Below are 16,838 nucleotides of genomic sequence, written 5' to 3'. Positions count from 1 at the left end.
AGTATTCTATAGTGCAAAGATCCCTGGTCTGTTAATCAGTGAAGAATCGTACCAATAATTTTTGGGGAGCCCTTAAGCAAGTCCCTTGATTTCTCTAGATCTTCATTTTTCTTTAGTAAAATTATGAGACTGGTTTAAAGATCTCATTTTTTTCTTGCATTCTGACTCTATAACTCAAATTTGGCTATTGTATAGATAGGATGATAATGACTAGATGAGTCCCATTATCTTAAAGGGTATTTCATGTCTTGCAAATTTTAATTGGTGTCTCATTGTTCATTAAGTACTTTAAGTACTTTATATAGAATTTTAGTTTTGTTTAATTTTTAACAGGTATATATATATATTCATCAGTGTATGGGGATTTTGGATTTTGTTTATCCAAAGGTAACTATCCTGTGAAAGAAAATGGCTATAGAAACATAGTCTCTTTCATGGGAAGCCAGTCCACTTAAAACTAACTGTAAATAGACCATTAACACCTCTATACTTTTATTTATGAAACTGAGAGAAGTTTAGCCTTGGGTAAAGTCAGCTCAGCACACAGTGAGAGGAATGTGGTGGCCTGCACCTCATTGGAGAACAGACTAAAAATTCTTAAGCGGCCCTCAGTTGGAATGGATTGCTTCATGAATTCTTTCCATATCTAATTCTCATGATTCTGCAATAACTCTACTTCCTGAACGTAAAAATAGGCTGTTAGCACGGCAGTGAAATGGTGACTCCCTTCCACCCTAGGAAGGAAGGGTCTCTTTTAGGTGAGTAACCACAAAGGTGGACAGGTCCAATTCCCAACCAGATTCACATTTTTTTCAACTCAAGTGAAATACCACTATCTGTTTTTTATTTTTACAATAAAAAACTAAATTTTGAGGGCCTGATATGACTGAGAATACTGAGCTATAGTGGACACATTCTTGGAAATGAAAGGTACTCTAAAAATACAGATATCATTGACCTGGCATCAGTAGGCTCTCACTACATCCCTTCATTCCCCTCCCCCCACCCCTGCAGTCTATCTTCAGTAAAAGTGCATCCAAATATAAAGTATATGGGTCGTGTCCCATTCCATGGGATCTTGAAATGTCTGGACTTAAAACGGGATAAAGCTAAAGCTGTGTTTGAAGTGTCCTAAACTAGGGCACCAAGAGCAGCTGCTCTTATTTCCAGCTGGATCCCTCAGCCTGACAGGGCAGAAGAGCAACAGCTACCTTGACAAATTCTCATTTCCAGGCATTTGGAGATTCAGCTGTGAAGATTGCTCAAGGCAAAAAGCTGACAAGTCCAAAGCAAAACAAAACAAAACAGAAAACAAGAATCAGAATAAAAACAACAAAAATTATTCCATCCTTTTTAAAGGAAATAATCCATTTAAAATGTGAATCAAACACATACACTATTTAGATTGACAGATTTTTATAGCGTTCTGTAACTCTGCTGCTTCTGATGTTTGTAGTTATTCATATTCATGATGAGGAGATAGGCATTCGAAACTTTTCAGGTAGATTTTGAAGACTACATTCAGAAAATGAGATGTACCTGTGTAGAGGCTTGATCTATAGAACCAGGCTTAAAGTAATGAGGAATGACTTATAGTTACAGAAAAATTCATCATTTGCTTTATTATTACTACTTGCCAGTTATTGGGCTTCGACCTTATATCAGGAATTGTATTAAAATCTTTGTTTATGCCCTTTCATTTTTACCACGAGCCTATGAAATAAAGAATGGTAAGTGTCATTTTATAAATGTGGGAAGCGAAGCTCAGAGGAATTAAATTGACCAAGTTTACACAACTAGATAGGGGTAGATCAAGGATTCAAACTCAGTCAGACCCTACTACAAGCCTGTCTTTAAAAATACTATGTTGAGTGGCAGGAAAAAAAATGGAAATTATAACCGATATCTTTCTTCCTTAACCCTGGTACTCCCTTTAATGCCATGATGCTACCCAGCCAAACTAGGTAAATCTAAATGCATTAATTGAGGAAAGAGGTGGCAGAGCTGTAATTTTGGCTTTTGAGCTTTAAAAGTATAGCTCTTGAGCAGGGGCAGAGACCAGCTGATTTTATACTCACCCCATATCGTCTTCCTCCTATAGCACACAGCTCATTGTTATTTTCCAGCCTCCTTTGCAGTTAGGTGTTGCCATGGAATACGAATGGAAGTGATGTGCACCATATCCAGGCTGGGAGCATTAAAAAAACAAATGCCTCTACATGGGATAATCCATGTTCCTTTTCTTTCCTTGCTGGCTAGTTGACTGGAATGAGAGGACATGTTTGGCAAACTCAAGAGTGTTGTGTTAGACACGATGGAGCCCTGTTTCATTGCATGGAAGAGAGCCACTGTTCAGATGATCAGCAACACCTGTTTAAACTTGAAGAAATATATTTCTATTGTGTCAAGCCACTCCAATTTGGGGTTTATGTATCATGCACTAATACAGGGAAAAAAGCTTGAAGAATAGATTGAAGAGGATATCTGATGAATATGTATATGTGAGGGGAAGGGGTGGGGCAGGGGCTGGAGTTTCCCCACCTGGAGTCCAGATAAAGATTTCTTGAAAATACATAGGACAAAGACCTGTTTTTTTTTCAAGAAAAGTTTTTGTTTGTTTGCTTTTTGGGAAGGGATGTGTGTGAAGATTGATGGAGCCATACCTATTAGATAAAAATAGATTTATAAGATGTATCAATCAGTAGCAATAAACCCTTCTTGTCTGGATCTCAAATTGTTTCAAAAGCAAAATATTTATTAGACACTTTAAGTGTGAAATATATGAATACTAAGTAGATATTTGATGATACTAGGGAATTATTTTTTGTGTGCTAATAGGATTATGTCTTGCTTTTTAAAAGAATTCTTATCATTTAGAGATTGCCTAAATGTTTACAAATGAAATAATATGGTGTCTGGGATTTTCTTCAAAATAACCTTGGTGGGGAATGGGTGGGAGTATAGATAAGATAGGATTGGTTTGGGGTAGATGATTGCTAAATCTGGGTAATGGATACGTGGGGGTCATGATATTTTCTCTATTTTTGTATATATTTGCAACCTTTTATTATTAAAAAGTCTAAAAAAAGAAGAAAATATTTCCTAGGTTGGGGAGAGAACTGGGTTACAAAGCAATGAACATGTAGATATTATGAGATCCTGAAAAAGTTATTCTGCCACTTTTTTTTATCCCAGATTAAAACCTTGAGAAGGATACTCAAATCCTCATGTAGATTTGTAGAATTGGAGAGCTGAGAGGCCTGTGCCTTACTTCCCAGGAAAGCTTGGGCAAGAAGGAAAACCCAGTGTGGAACTGAGTGTATGGTGTGTGCAAATAGAACCTTGGCCTCACAGAGTTTCCTATGGCCGAATGTGGCCCAGAGCAGCAGAAGGTGACCAAGGAAACACAGGAAGAGAACCAGACCTCTTGGCCATGAGAATGAGGGATGACTGAGCAGTGACCTGTGTGGACCTAGGGACATGAATCAAATTCATGGTGGATATCTCAGTGAATGGTTAGATGGCAGTAGAGGACCAGATGTCTCCTGGTGCCTCAGCATAAAATAAATCCTTTGGAACTGAACCGAAAACCTGGGACAAAGAGAGGATCCCTTAAGTGACCAAGATTAAGTTTCTACCTCCTGGTAGAACGGGAATACAGCATATACAGTATGTTCAATTACACACAAATAAAATGAAAATTTTTCCCACCTGCAAGTTTGAACTACAATTCATATACACTACAATTACAGTGCCTTTCAGAAACCCAGTGATTAATTCCACCACATTTCAGTACCCCGGATGAAGCTCTAAACACATCCTTGTTTCTCTATTTTTCTTCTTCATTACCTTTATCTCAGCCCTTTAAGTCAGGTAAATATTTAAATTCTAAATTCCTATAGGAAAAGCTCTTCCAGGGAGGTAAGAACTCTGAGCTGAAGCCTGTGCTCTGCTCATAACTATTTGTGTGACAAGTGAAAATAATTTACCTTCCTGGAACTGAGATTCTTCTTTAGTGAAATGAGGCTTTGCCTCTAAATCTACATTCAAATTCTCTTTAAGAGTGGTTTTTTTTTTAGGGTTTTGTTTTGTTTTTTGTCCTCCAGGCGGCCAAGAATGTCAGGGAATGTCAAACTATACCACGTAGATTCACTAGTTGACCCCATATGATGTAGTTTCATGGATCATAGTCCAAAATAAAATTTCTCAAACTGGATTAGGGGTTAGGATAGAAGTAGTCAGTGTTCTATGTGTATAATATTACTGGGGAAATCATAAAATGACAAATTCCAAATACTAGAAGGGATTTTAGAAATTATCTAATGCATTCTCCTTTGGCCGAGAGAGAGTTATTTGTCTGATATTACAAATGATAGTGGTAGAGCTCTGCTTTGAATACGAGTTTTTTTGGTTTATGGTTTTTTCACTACTCCTTCCAGCTTCAACTATAAAGCTGCAGATTTCAACATGTCTGTCCTTGTTGTTCATCCCAACTACTATTACTGAGCATCTGTTGTATACAGAATGCTATGAAAGCTATGTGAGTCATCATCATCGGGGGTGGTGCTCATGTCTGGGGGGGGAGAAGCACCCATATTTTAAAATTATATCAGGTAACACAATTCCAAGTGGGCTTTGTTGAGAGCTTTCTTAGAAACCTTAAATAAATGTTTTGGATGTAAAGTTGAAAAAGAGCACAGTTCAGGGACATGAATTGTATGTGACCTGGGCCTTGAAATTTGGGTAAATTTTTCTGAAACGTGGGGTAGGAAGAATTGGGAAAGATATTTCAGAGTGGAAAAAAAGCATCAATAAAGTTTTAAAGAAAGAGAATGTAGAAAATTGGGGGGGAAATCTCTGTTTTACTGATGTACCCAGAATCACGGCAAGGCTGGAAGTTAGTCCTGGGGTTTGGACCTTGCCATGGAAGAGGGAGTCATTGAGTTTAAAGGAAATGAACAATGGTGTGAGGTCAGTGGACTCAAGAGTCTCTTAAAATTAAGTTTGGCAAAGTTAACCAGATCCCTGTTTGGAAAAATACATTGTTTGCATGTTTCAGAAGTACACCTAAGCATGGGAAATTAACAGGGGGGACCTTTGTCTGAATCCCTAAGGAGGTAAATGAAATTAGGGTTAGCTTCACTGGGAACATTAAGTTTAAAATTTGAATTCAACTACGTACCAAATTAGGACTGGGAAGATGCTGGCTTTAGGCCAGAACACAGAAATACAATGGTAAATTAACTTAAAGTGTTTTAAATTGTTTTAAAATAAAACCATTTGCTCATAAGACCTTTAGGGCTGTGTAAGGGCCTGAAATAATTCACAAGTTTGCATTTTCAGAGTGACAGGAGCAGCTGACAATGTCTACTATGATTTTCCTCCTGAGGGCTTGTTTTAACACTGTCTTACCTTCACACATCATAAGGTTTAGCTTTTGGTAATGAATACAAATAATTCTAAAATATGATATTAGGTTTGCCAGGCTCTAGGGTTTTTGTCAGTTTCTACCTGTGTTGCCTCTGCCTTTATATCTGGATGGTACTTACAAATAACTATTGTCCCAGGGGAATCATTTATGCCACGGAAATAGAAAAATAAATGAAATCTGTATGCTTTTTTAGGATAGCAGCTGATCTTGCAAAAATTCCCTCCATGTGTAGTTACTTAAAATGTGTAGAATAGTATGAACTCTGGCTCTGGAGCCCAATACCTGGATTTTAATTCCACTCCTACTACTTTCTTGCTCTGAGACCTTGGCAAAGGTAACTTCTCTGTACTTAGTTCCTTCATCCGTACTATGGAGATAATAATAGTAGCTATCTCATAGAGTCGTTTTGAGGCTTAAACGAATTATCATATGTAAAGAACTTAGAATGCAGCTTGGCAGACAGTAGCATCGTAAAAGTATTAGATATAATAGTAATAATTTTAATTAATTAATTTATTCAGTTGCATTAACCACTGTTCTCACGCTGCTCCTCATACACCAACTATGCCAGACTCCCTGTTCTTCCCAATCAAACCAGGCATGTTCCCATCTCTTCCCTTAGTCTTGAGTCATTCATTCTGATGAAATGAACTTCCTTCACTTTAACCTCTTGATGAAATGTTCTCATGCTTTAGCTTTTGGATCCTGTGACATTGCATTTTGCTCTTTTTTTTTTTTTTTTTTTTGCGGTACGCCGGCCTCTCACTGTTGTGGCCTCTCCAGTTGCGGAGCACAGGCTCCGGACGCGCAGGCCCAGCGGCCATGGTTCACGGGCCCAGCTGCTCCGTGGCGCGTGGGATCTTCCCAGACCGGGGCACGAACTCGTGTACCCTGCATTGGCAGGCGGACTCTCAACCACTGCGCCACCAGGGAAGCCCTGACATTGCATTTTGAAGTCTTCTCACACCATGCCCTTCTGTAGCAACCCTTAGCAGAATTCATTACAACCTCTTCTGTGCTCCCATAACATTTTTCATATAATACCATTGTTGTATATTTATCCTTGTTACTAAAGTATGAGTCTACAAAATGTTGCCCTTTAGTCTTTTTCTCTCCAGAGCCTTAGACAGGGTCCTGTTCCAAATGAACACTGTATGGATAGTCTTCAAATTAATTAATTAAATGGCACTGTGCATACTGATACCAGAAAAAGGAAAATCATTAGAAATCATGAGACTCCAACAAAGATGTCACTCAAGTTTGTTGAACTGTCTAGAAATAAGAATTTAAGTAAATTAATACCACATACAGGATTACAATGGATTAAAAAGGGGCTTTTCAAGAGTGTTTGCTATGACGACTAATGCCAATTAATTTTTATTGAGTGTGAAAACAACTATGCTGTGATTTCCCGCTACAACAGTAACAACAGGTTTTTTCTAAAATTGTGAAGATTTATAGCATGACATGTCACCATACTTCAAAAGCTTTTAGGTCCACCAGGGTTTATTTATCTAGTCACAAACACTAAGTTGTATTTATACACACATGCATGTGTATACACACACCACCAGCACCACTGTTACTATCCCCCTAATCCAATGCAATCTCTCATGGATCCCCTCAGTTAATTAATTATTAGCATGATTTTGAATTGGTGAGCAATATGAAATCCTTTCTTATCACCTTTGGGAATTCATGAAGAAAGAGTACTCCTAACACTGATGAGTCTGCAAGCTAAAATATGTCAGATAATTCAGTAGATATTTCCTAAAAGACAAAAATGCAAATGAATTATTTTAGTTCAGTGGAATTAAGAAAGATGCAATAACAAAAACGGCATAATGATAATAACAATAATGATAAATGTTACAATCTACCAGGAACAGAGGACAATCATAAACTTGTAGTTGATAAAGAATATTGTCTCAAAATACAAAGTTCACAAAATGAATTGGACAAATTCATAATCGCTGAAAATTTTTAACACACGTGTCAGCAACCGATCTACCAATCAAATAAAGTTTAGCACTGAATATGGAAGATTTGAAGACAAAATTAACTAGCTGATCTAAATATCCAAGCAATTGGTCACAAAGGGAGTTTCACCAAGTTTCAGAGAATCAATACCATGTTCTTGAACCAAAGCGGATTTAAATTAGACATCAGCTACATAAAAGAATGCTCACACCGACACTCAACAATAACACGTTTTCAAATAAAGAAACACACTCTAAAATAAGTCATGAGTTAGTGAGCAACTCATATTCAACTCAAGAAAGTACAAAAGAGGAACTGTGCAAAAATAAAGAAATTTGGAGGAAAAAAATGCAAATGGTAAGAACCAAAAATAATTTTTAAAAAAGTAAACAACAAAATCAAAGGCCAATTCTTTAAACAAACAAAAATTAACTAATTTTAATTGCATAAACCTCTACCCAAACTAATCAACAAAAAGAGAGAAAAGAGAATGGATTGGATAAATGTACTAAATATTCACTAATTTGTATTAAATTTTAATAAATAATTTTAAATGGTCAATAAATCTTAGGAATAAAAAGAAGAGATGACTGTTTTGTAGAAAAATATTAATTTTAAATTTGACTTAACAAAAATAATAAATGCATTAAATGAATAGTAATTATAAAAATTAGTTTGATAATCAAATATTCCCTTCAGAATATACAGAGGTCATGTTTTTAATGTTGATTTGTACCACACATTCAAGGAATATGTGTGTATCTATATATCTATATCTATATCTATACATACATAAATACATATATAAAATAGAGAATATATAGAAAAAGCAACTTAATTCATATTATGAAGTAGATATTATCTCAATCTCAATAACAGTAAAACTTATATGGTATTTTACCATTGTAACTGAGCAGGACCCTAGGGAGCCTTCCTGGGACACAATCCCCTGTCTCTTCTTCCTGCCTCTTGTTTGTAGAAAAACTTTAGCCTCCTAAGCCTTTTCCGAGTTTCAAAGGATAAATTTAATCAGAGAAGTGAGAAAATGCAGCAACAAAGGAAAACAATCAAGACAAAATAATAATAGTTTAGCCATTAAACAAAGTCAAGGACTTTTAGTTCCTCCTCAAGGCCTATAGATAGACCATATCCTGAGCCATATCCTTTGAGCTGTTTGACCACTACTAAAACCCCCACCAGGTGGAAGAAGTTAACTGTGCTGCCCACAAGCACCTAGAACCCAGACCAGTTGAAACCAGAAGGTTGATGATGTTGACTCCTGATTATCTCACCATCACCAACCAGAAGAAAGTCCATGAGCTGATCACACACCCTAAAACCCTTTACCTAACTCTGTCTTTAAAAACCTTTTCCTGAAAGCCATTGGGGAGTTCAGCCTTTTAAGCAATAGCTGCCTGGACTCCTTGCTTAGTGCCCTGCAATAAACTCTGAACTTTCCTTTACTGCAAGCCAGTGTCAGTAGATTGGCTTTACTGCACATGGGACAGTGGACCCAAGTTTGGTTTGGTAACACCATGTGTTACATGCTATTTTAAGAGTAAGTGGTAAGATGGAAATTCTTCTACACTGCTGGTGGAAAAATAAGATTATACAACAATTTTAGAGATATCTAATAAAGCTGAAGATATATTCTTTGACCCCTCAATTTCTCCCCAAGAATTACTCTTGTGTTCATGCCCTGAGAGATGTGTTTTAGGATGTTCATTGCATTGCAGTGCTGCATTAGTGATGAGTTAGAAACAATACAATACCCAGCAAAAACTGTGCAGTTAATATTTATAAACAAAAGCCATGTATATTAGTACAGATATATCTCAAAAACATAATATGGAATTTGGACAGTAAAAGTAGAGCAGCCTACAGAGATTTGATAAAACACAAAGTCAAAATAGAGGTTCTGTGGAGATAGGGGGTGGGATTCAAATCAGGAAGGAAATTATAAGTAGCTCAATTATATCTGTAATATTTTATCTCTCTGAAAAGGAAAGAAAACAGGAAAAAAAATCTGAAGAAAAATAATAAAGGAATTGTTCCAGCATCCAGTTAGAGAAAACAAATCTACAAGATATAAAAATCCAGGCCAAAATCAGACATTACCCCAGTAACATTCAATTCTGGATTACAACAGAGCAGTGTCTTCAGGTATCTAAGGAAATAAACTGTGACTAAAGGATATTCTACTAGTCAAGATTCATACGTTGTATAAAGACAGTTACAGGTCGACATTCTCTCACATGAAAGAATCCAGGGAGTGTAAGTATGCATGAGCCCTTTTGGAAAACATTTCTTAACAATAATATCTAGTCAATTAAAGGATGACTCAAAGAATACAGAAAAGAAAAATGCATGATTTAAAAAAATAATAAAGATGACTAAGTAAGTGACTCCACTTAAAAACAGAAAAAATGCAAAACAATTTTGCTAATTATGATAACAGAAGTATATTTTACAAATATTAGCAGTGTAAAATTAATAGAAACCACAAGCTGAGAGGAGGGATTTGATGCAGTAATTGTCAGAGTTCTCATACGCTCATCTTTTTAGCCAAAGGATTCACAATCCTGTCTACATTCAAAGTGCATAGTTAAAACATAATGACTTCACCTGTTTTTTTATACTAATTCTTTTAAATCTAGAAGAATTTTTTACAAAATAATATTTCTTGTAGCAAAGAAACACAAAAAAGTCAGCAACTTCAGATTAATTTCACTTTTTATTGCTTCTGTTAAATTTAAGTAAAGCACTTATAATAAATGTTAACACATATTATTGCATACTATTATATTAAATGATTATTATACTACTAATTATTATACTAATATATACTACTACTCAATAACATTACTCATGTTATTGGTTTTCCTCAGATACTGATGATTCTAATTTTTCTCTTTGTTTTTGTATTTAAGAATGTTTAATGTTTTGAGAATATGATTTCTGTGTTTTCCACCCTGTCTTCAAAATTGTAAAAGAGGGAGAAACGTGCTGTTTGTCAGGTTTTACCAATAGCTGGCATTGAAAATATGAGAATTTCCTCTTCCTTTTAAATGTAACCAGTCATCCAAGGTCCTACCCTGTGTCTCAGGTCTAAGCATTCATAATTACTGCTTTTGCTTAGCGCGAAAGCACATTTTTCTCTATTGTCTATTGCCTGGGGAGTGAGAGGTGTGAAGAGCAGATCTCTCTGAATATTATCCTGAAGGTTGCCCCAAGACTTCCTTTCTTAAGGATCTATTACCTTTAAACTTGGCAAACAAACATCCAAAGCCATTTCTACCTTTTATAGCAGTGCTCCCTTTTAAGTATATTGAACTGTGATTTTCTCAGGAATCAAATCGTGTGTGTGTGTGTGTGTGTGTGTGTGAGATATATATATATATATATATATATATATAAAAAACAATGATCTAGTATAATTTCTGTTAAATGGAGGTGAATCTTCCTTGTTTTCAGCACTGTAATTCATTTATATTGATTCAAAATTCATATATATAATAGATACAAGTACTTAATATATAATTCTATATTTATAATTTTCACATACATACTCACACGTGTACATACATTTAGTGATTTCTAAGGGTGGAAAAGATCAGAAGGAGGTAGTTACATGTTCACATTTGATTCACTTTCACTCAATATCTCTTTAAGTTCAGAACATAATCACGTTCCTTGTTTAAGAAAAAGTTACTTAACAGAAATTCCAGGAATTCAAAATAACACAGGTCAAGCTGTGTGTGTATGTGGGTAAGGATTTAAAATAATCCTTACATAAATAAATATCACTAATTAATACTCTTTTTATAAAAAATAAAGTTCTGAAGTATACCTCTCATCCTTTTTATCAATAGTAAGGTAACTGACATCAGACTTTTAATATTTGTTAGAAGTCAAATTTTTAATTTCAGAAATCTAATGAGTTATTGGAATTTCATAAATATTTTAGGACATGCACATTAATAAAGATATAAATAAACCATTTAATGTCATCATTATAATGTCTTACAATTTAAAATATTAAGTTACCTGTAATAAGCCATATTATTGACCATTTTTTTAAAAAAAATTATTAGAGTATAGTTGATTTACAATATTGTGTTAGTTTCAGGTGTACAGCAAAGTGAATCAGTTATACATACACATATATCCACTCTTTTTTAGATTCTTTTCCCACATAGGTCATTACAGAGTAGTGAGTAGCATTCCCTGTGCTGTAACAGTAGGTCCTTAATAGTTATCTATTTTACATATAGTAGTGTATATATGTCTATCCAAATCTCCCAATTTATCCCTCCCTGCCCTTACCCTCTGATAACCATAAGTTTATTTTCTACATCTGTAACTCTATTTCTGTTTTATAGATAAGTTGATTTGTACCTTGTTTTAGACTTCTCATGTAAGCAATATCATTTGATATTTGTCTTTCTCTGACTTCCTTCACTCAGTATGACAATCTCTAGATCCATCCACATTGCTACAGATGGCACTATTTCGTTCTTTTTTATGGCTGAGTAATATTCCATTGACCATTTTTTTTATTACATTCACTTCTGGCTCTCTTTAATGGCAGTGATGTTAGTGGTGTGAGATTATCATGATTTTACCCCATAGAACTGCTAGGTTTCACTGGAACTACTGACCTCAGGATTTATACGAGGTAGAAAACCCCTTATTGTTTAAATTACTTTTGACTGGTTTTCTGTTATTGCAAATAAAAACACCCTAACAGGAAAAATAACTAACTTTTTTTAAAGTTATTGATAAAAATACAGTTTTTCTTTTAGGAGATATGTTTTTAAACTTATAAGTTGATTTTGTTTTGTGTAAAAGTTAAATTTCATTTGTAAATATTGTTTGCTTTGCTGCTGTCTGATGATGGCTAAAATGAGTTCTGAGTGCTATTCTGGCTTCCATGATTCTGAGAGCAGTTCCAGAATGAAGTTAAATTTTAACCTTCACAAAACAACCTAGCCTAGTTCTCAGTCACAATGGTTGAAATGAACTACAATATTCAGCATTGGTAAGGTACTTTTTCAGGCTATATAACAATGAATTGCTATCAGATTCATCATTCATTCATCAGGAAGGTAAAACTGTTCTGATTGTGAACTGTTATCTATTGCATATACTTACCAAGGGATATATCTGCTCAGGCAACTGAGAATAAATCTACCTGCTTGGAACCAAAGGAAAGGAAAAATCATTTTCTGCACTAAGTTAGTATGAACTTAATTAAACAAATAGAATTTAACAAAACTTTACATTGACCAAGTGAAAGGGAGTTAAACAAGAAAAAGATTAAAAAAGGGACACTAAAGTACTCAAAGTTTTAAAGAAAAATTTTTCATCATTTCTCCTTTTTTATGTTCATTGTTCAGAGGAATATACAGTATAGAAATTTATACACTTTACTTTTTCATTAATTCATATGTAAACCTGAGGAACAGATTGAAAATTAAACATTTAACTGGAAACCTATATCTGGTAGGTGAGTACTTATGAATATATCTTGAAAACCAATATTTACTAGTAGTGTTTATAGCAAAAACCTTCACATAATGATCCATTGGTCTCAAATTTATAGGTCACTATTTACCTAGAAACAAACTGACATTTAAATATACAAGTGCTATTCAGGACTGTGGGTGCCCAAATGTGTTTCTCCATGAGACTAAAGCAAACACAACAGGAAATGGTTTGAAATGTGCCAGAATTAATGTTTAACCTACTGGACTTAGAGACAGAAAACCTAGCTTTACGCTTTCATTTATTACCTTTGAGATTGTGAGCTTCAGTTTCTCATCTACAAAGAGGAGATAATAATGGTAATAATAATAATAATAACAATAACAATGGCAGCAATTTGACCAATCGAGTTAAGGGATGAGAGAATTTTCTTTAAATGAAACATTTATAGAAATCCTAAATTTTAGAGTGTTCTGAATTGCTATGTGATGGGCCATGTAAAATATTACCTTAAAAAAAAAAAGGGGGTATGGTTCGTTTAACACTCATTCTGAGAAGAGTTCTGTTTACAGTTTTCATTTCGGGGCTTTTTTATTTTGCTATCTGGGATTACCCAGAAGCCATCATTTATTTTTAAGTTCTTAACCTAGTCCACCGGTCAGATGTTTCTAGGGGAATCCCACAAGGCCATCTTTATGGAGTCTTATAAGCACTGGAATTGGAATCTAAGAAACCTGGGGTCTGTTTACAGCTGTCACATTAACTGTGTGGATTTAGGTAAATCACTTTAACCAAACTAATTTGGGGCAAACCCAGAGGTTCGTGAATAACAAATGAGATAACGGATATGAAACTGCTCAGTTAACTGCCTATGCCTCTGGTCCCCTTTGTGAACCTGAACAAATTGCGTTCTCTCTGTGTGCCTTGGTTTCCTCATGTGTAGAATGAATAAGTTGGACAGGATCGTCTCTGAATTCCTTCCAGTATTGATATTAACTCAGTCTGCAATTCACATTTAAAGAACTGTATCTTAATATTTTAAAGTGTTTAGACATTTTTGGGAAACGCTAAAGCGTAAGGCAAATATTTGTTTTTGTCATTGTTAGAGTGGGAAGATAAAACTGGTAAAAGGACTATAATATCAGGGGCTGCCATGTTTTTTATTCTGTTTTCTCCACGCTGCCCCTTTTTCTCTCCCTGAGCATGCAGGACTATAGTGACAGGATGGCTGGGGAGTCCAGACACAGAGAAGCACCCACGTGCTGACTTTCCCTCCCTCTGTTTTTTGTTTTCAGTAAGTTCAAAGTAAAGATGAAATAAAATCTACCAAGGACTTGTGTACTGGACACTAAACTTAGACTGGCCCAAAATCCCTAGCCAAAGAATTATTCCTAACCTCTTTACAATGAAGGCAGGTTTGGTTATACACTTTCGATTTTCTCCAGAGGATCTACTTGAAAAAAGTATAAAGGACATTGGAGGGTTTTTTATTCCTCAGTGTTCCATAGTTTCTTGCAACAAATGCCATTCATGAAACTTCTAAATTTTTAGTGCTTATCTCAGGAGGGAAGGAAAGCATCTATGGGACATCAGAGAGGAGAAAAACATGGTCTTACACCTCAGGTGCTGTCATGGAAGGGTTCCCTGAAGAAGAGGAAGAGGATGATGATGGAGACTGCAGGACTGAGAGATGTCTATGGGGAATTTGTTCTGGAAAAGACACTCTGTCCCACATTTTCCAGGTCCCTAGTGTCCTGTGGTCATATTCTCCCTTTGCATTCTCACTCCCTGTCCTCCTGGACCCACAGTTAGTATGATCTTGAAGTCTCCATCTCCCACTTCAGGAAGGTGGTGGTGAGAGTTTCCAAGCATTCTGAATTAAAGTCCATTTTCCCACACACACTTGGTTACATTTCATAGTCAGTTACTGTAACTGTTCTGTACAGTGTTATAAGTGCATCATAGACTAAGTAGCTTTTTGTGAGATAAACCTGGGTCCCTAACCAACATTTATGCCATGGTTTCCATAGGAAATTTGGATCTCAGTTCCAAACTACTGCTCAGTCTCTATGTTAAGGAAGACTTGAAGATAATTTTTTCAAGTATGACCTTCTAAGTTGAGGATAAGAGGCACATGAGAAATGAAGGTCCAGTCTAATCGTGGTTTGGTGCTTGACGTCTGCTGAGTCTGGGGAGAATGGCTTGGTCTCCCTGAGCTTCCATTTGCTTGATAGCAAAGTGAGATGGGACATTTCTACAGCGAGTTGATAGTTACATGCCAAGCATCTTCACAGACATGGAGAACAGACTTGTGGTTACCAAGGGGGAAGGGGGTGGGGGAGGGATGGATTGGGTGTTTGGGATTAGCAGATGCAAACTAGTACATGTATAATGGGTAAACAACAAGGTCCTAATGTACAACACAGGGAACTATATTCAATATCCAGTGGTAACACATAATGGAAAAGAATGTGAAAAAGAATATACATATGTGTAATTTCTTGCTGTACAGCAGAAATCAATACAATATTGTAAATCAACTATACTTGAATAAAATAAATTTTTAAAAAAAAGCCTCTTCTAATAATCCTTGTGTTTGATTCTGTACTTCGGACATATGGAATTACTAATTCCCTAGAACAGCCGTGCTGTCTCACACTCTGACGCTATACTCCTTCTGTATCCTTAAAGACTCAGCTCAAGCATCACTTCCAGGTAAATCTTTCTGAGCTCCGCACACATGCACAACACAAACATACACAAGACGGTCCTCCCTGGAGCTTCCACATGCACCCTGTGCTTACCACTGTTACAGCATATATCTCACTGTACCAACTTTAGCTCTTGACCTGCCATCTCTCACTTTCTGAGAACAGGGATCATGAAATTTGCCATTGAATACCTGAATATTTGCACATCTCCTGGCGTGTGGTAGGTAATCAATAAATATCTTTTGCACAACTGGATGAATGCATGAAAAAATGATAATGATTTTCCCTGCAAAAGCAAATCTCTTTATTTGTTTTATGCTGAGGAATGCCCTTGTAATTCATGGCTCAGTTTACCTGGGCCAAGCATTTCTTAAGTTGGGTGAGTAATCAAAGCTGCTCCGTGTCCCAGAACTCATTAGCAGGAGCCCTGCAGGGTGAAACCACTCTCCTCCCCTCTCATTCACCCAGTCACACTGACACACCCTTCCTTTACACTGTACCTTGGCCCCTAAGGCGCAAAGTGTTCCGAAGTCTGAGTCAGCCACCTCTGCCCATCCACATGCTTGGTTGCTGTTCAAGACTCGGATAAGAACCCATCCAGGTGCTCAACCTCAGAAAACCAACAACAAGGTGGTCGGGGCCAACAGAGACCAAATTAACCGAGTGCGGAATAAAAGAGGAAGAAAGCCCTAGCTGAGAGTCAGGAGACTTGGTCTGGTTTCTCCACTGGTATACAGCCGTATACAGCCTTCAGCAAGTCGCTTCTCTCTGGGCCTAGTCTCATCATCTGGGAAGTAAGTGGGTCAAGCTCAATGATCTCTGTGGTATTGTCCAATTCTCAAATTCTAGGATCTGAAATAAAGGGCAAGCCAAGTATTTTCCATACGTGAAAGGATAATGATATTTGTCTGTAGCAACTGTATCCACGGGGGAAGGACCAGGAGCTCAAGTTCACTGTCAGTGATGATTCAAAACGCACACAACATACTCTCTTGGCCCTCGTTCCATGAATCATTCCAAAATCATTCCATGATTCTAAGAAAATTTAGTCTCACAGCCCCTATTTATTAGCAGTGGTAATGCTGTACTAGTACCAAGCAAGGGCCACGGTCTAGTCTGCATCTGCCGCTTAAAACAAGCGGCTCATGGGACTTCCCTGGTGGTCCAGTGGTTAAGACTCGCAACGCAGGGGGCACAGGTTAGATCTCTGGTCAGGGAACTAAGATCCC

The sequence above is a fragment of the Aethalodelphis obliquidens genome, unplaced genomic scaffold (genome assembly GCF_003676395.1).
Source record: "Aethalodelphis obliquidens isolate GAN/ISIS:26980383/991018 unplaced genomic scaffold, ASM367639v1 scaffold1, whole genome shotgun sequence".
Classification (NCBI taxonomy): Eukaryota; Metazoa; Chordata; class Mammalia; order Artiodactyla; family Delphinidae; genus Aethalodelphis; species Aethalodelphis obliquidens.
Note: the sequence above shows the minus strand (reverse complement) of the source record.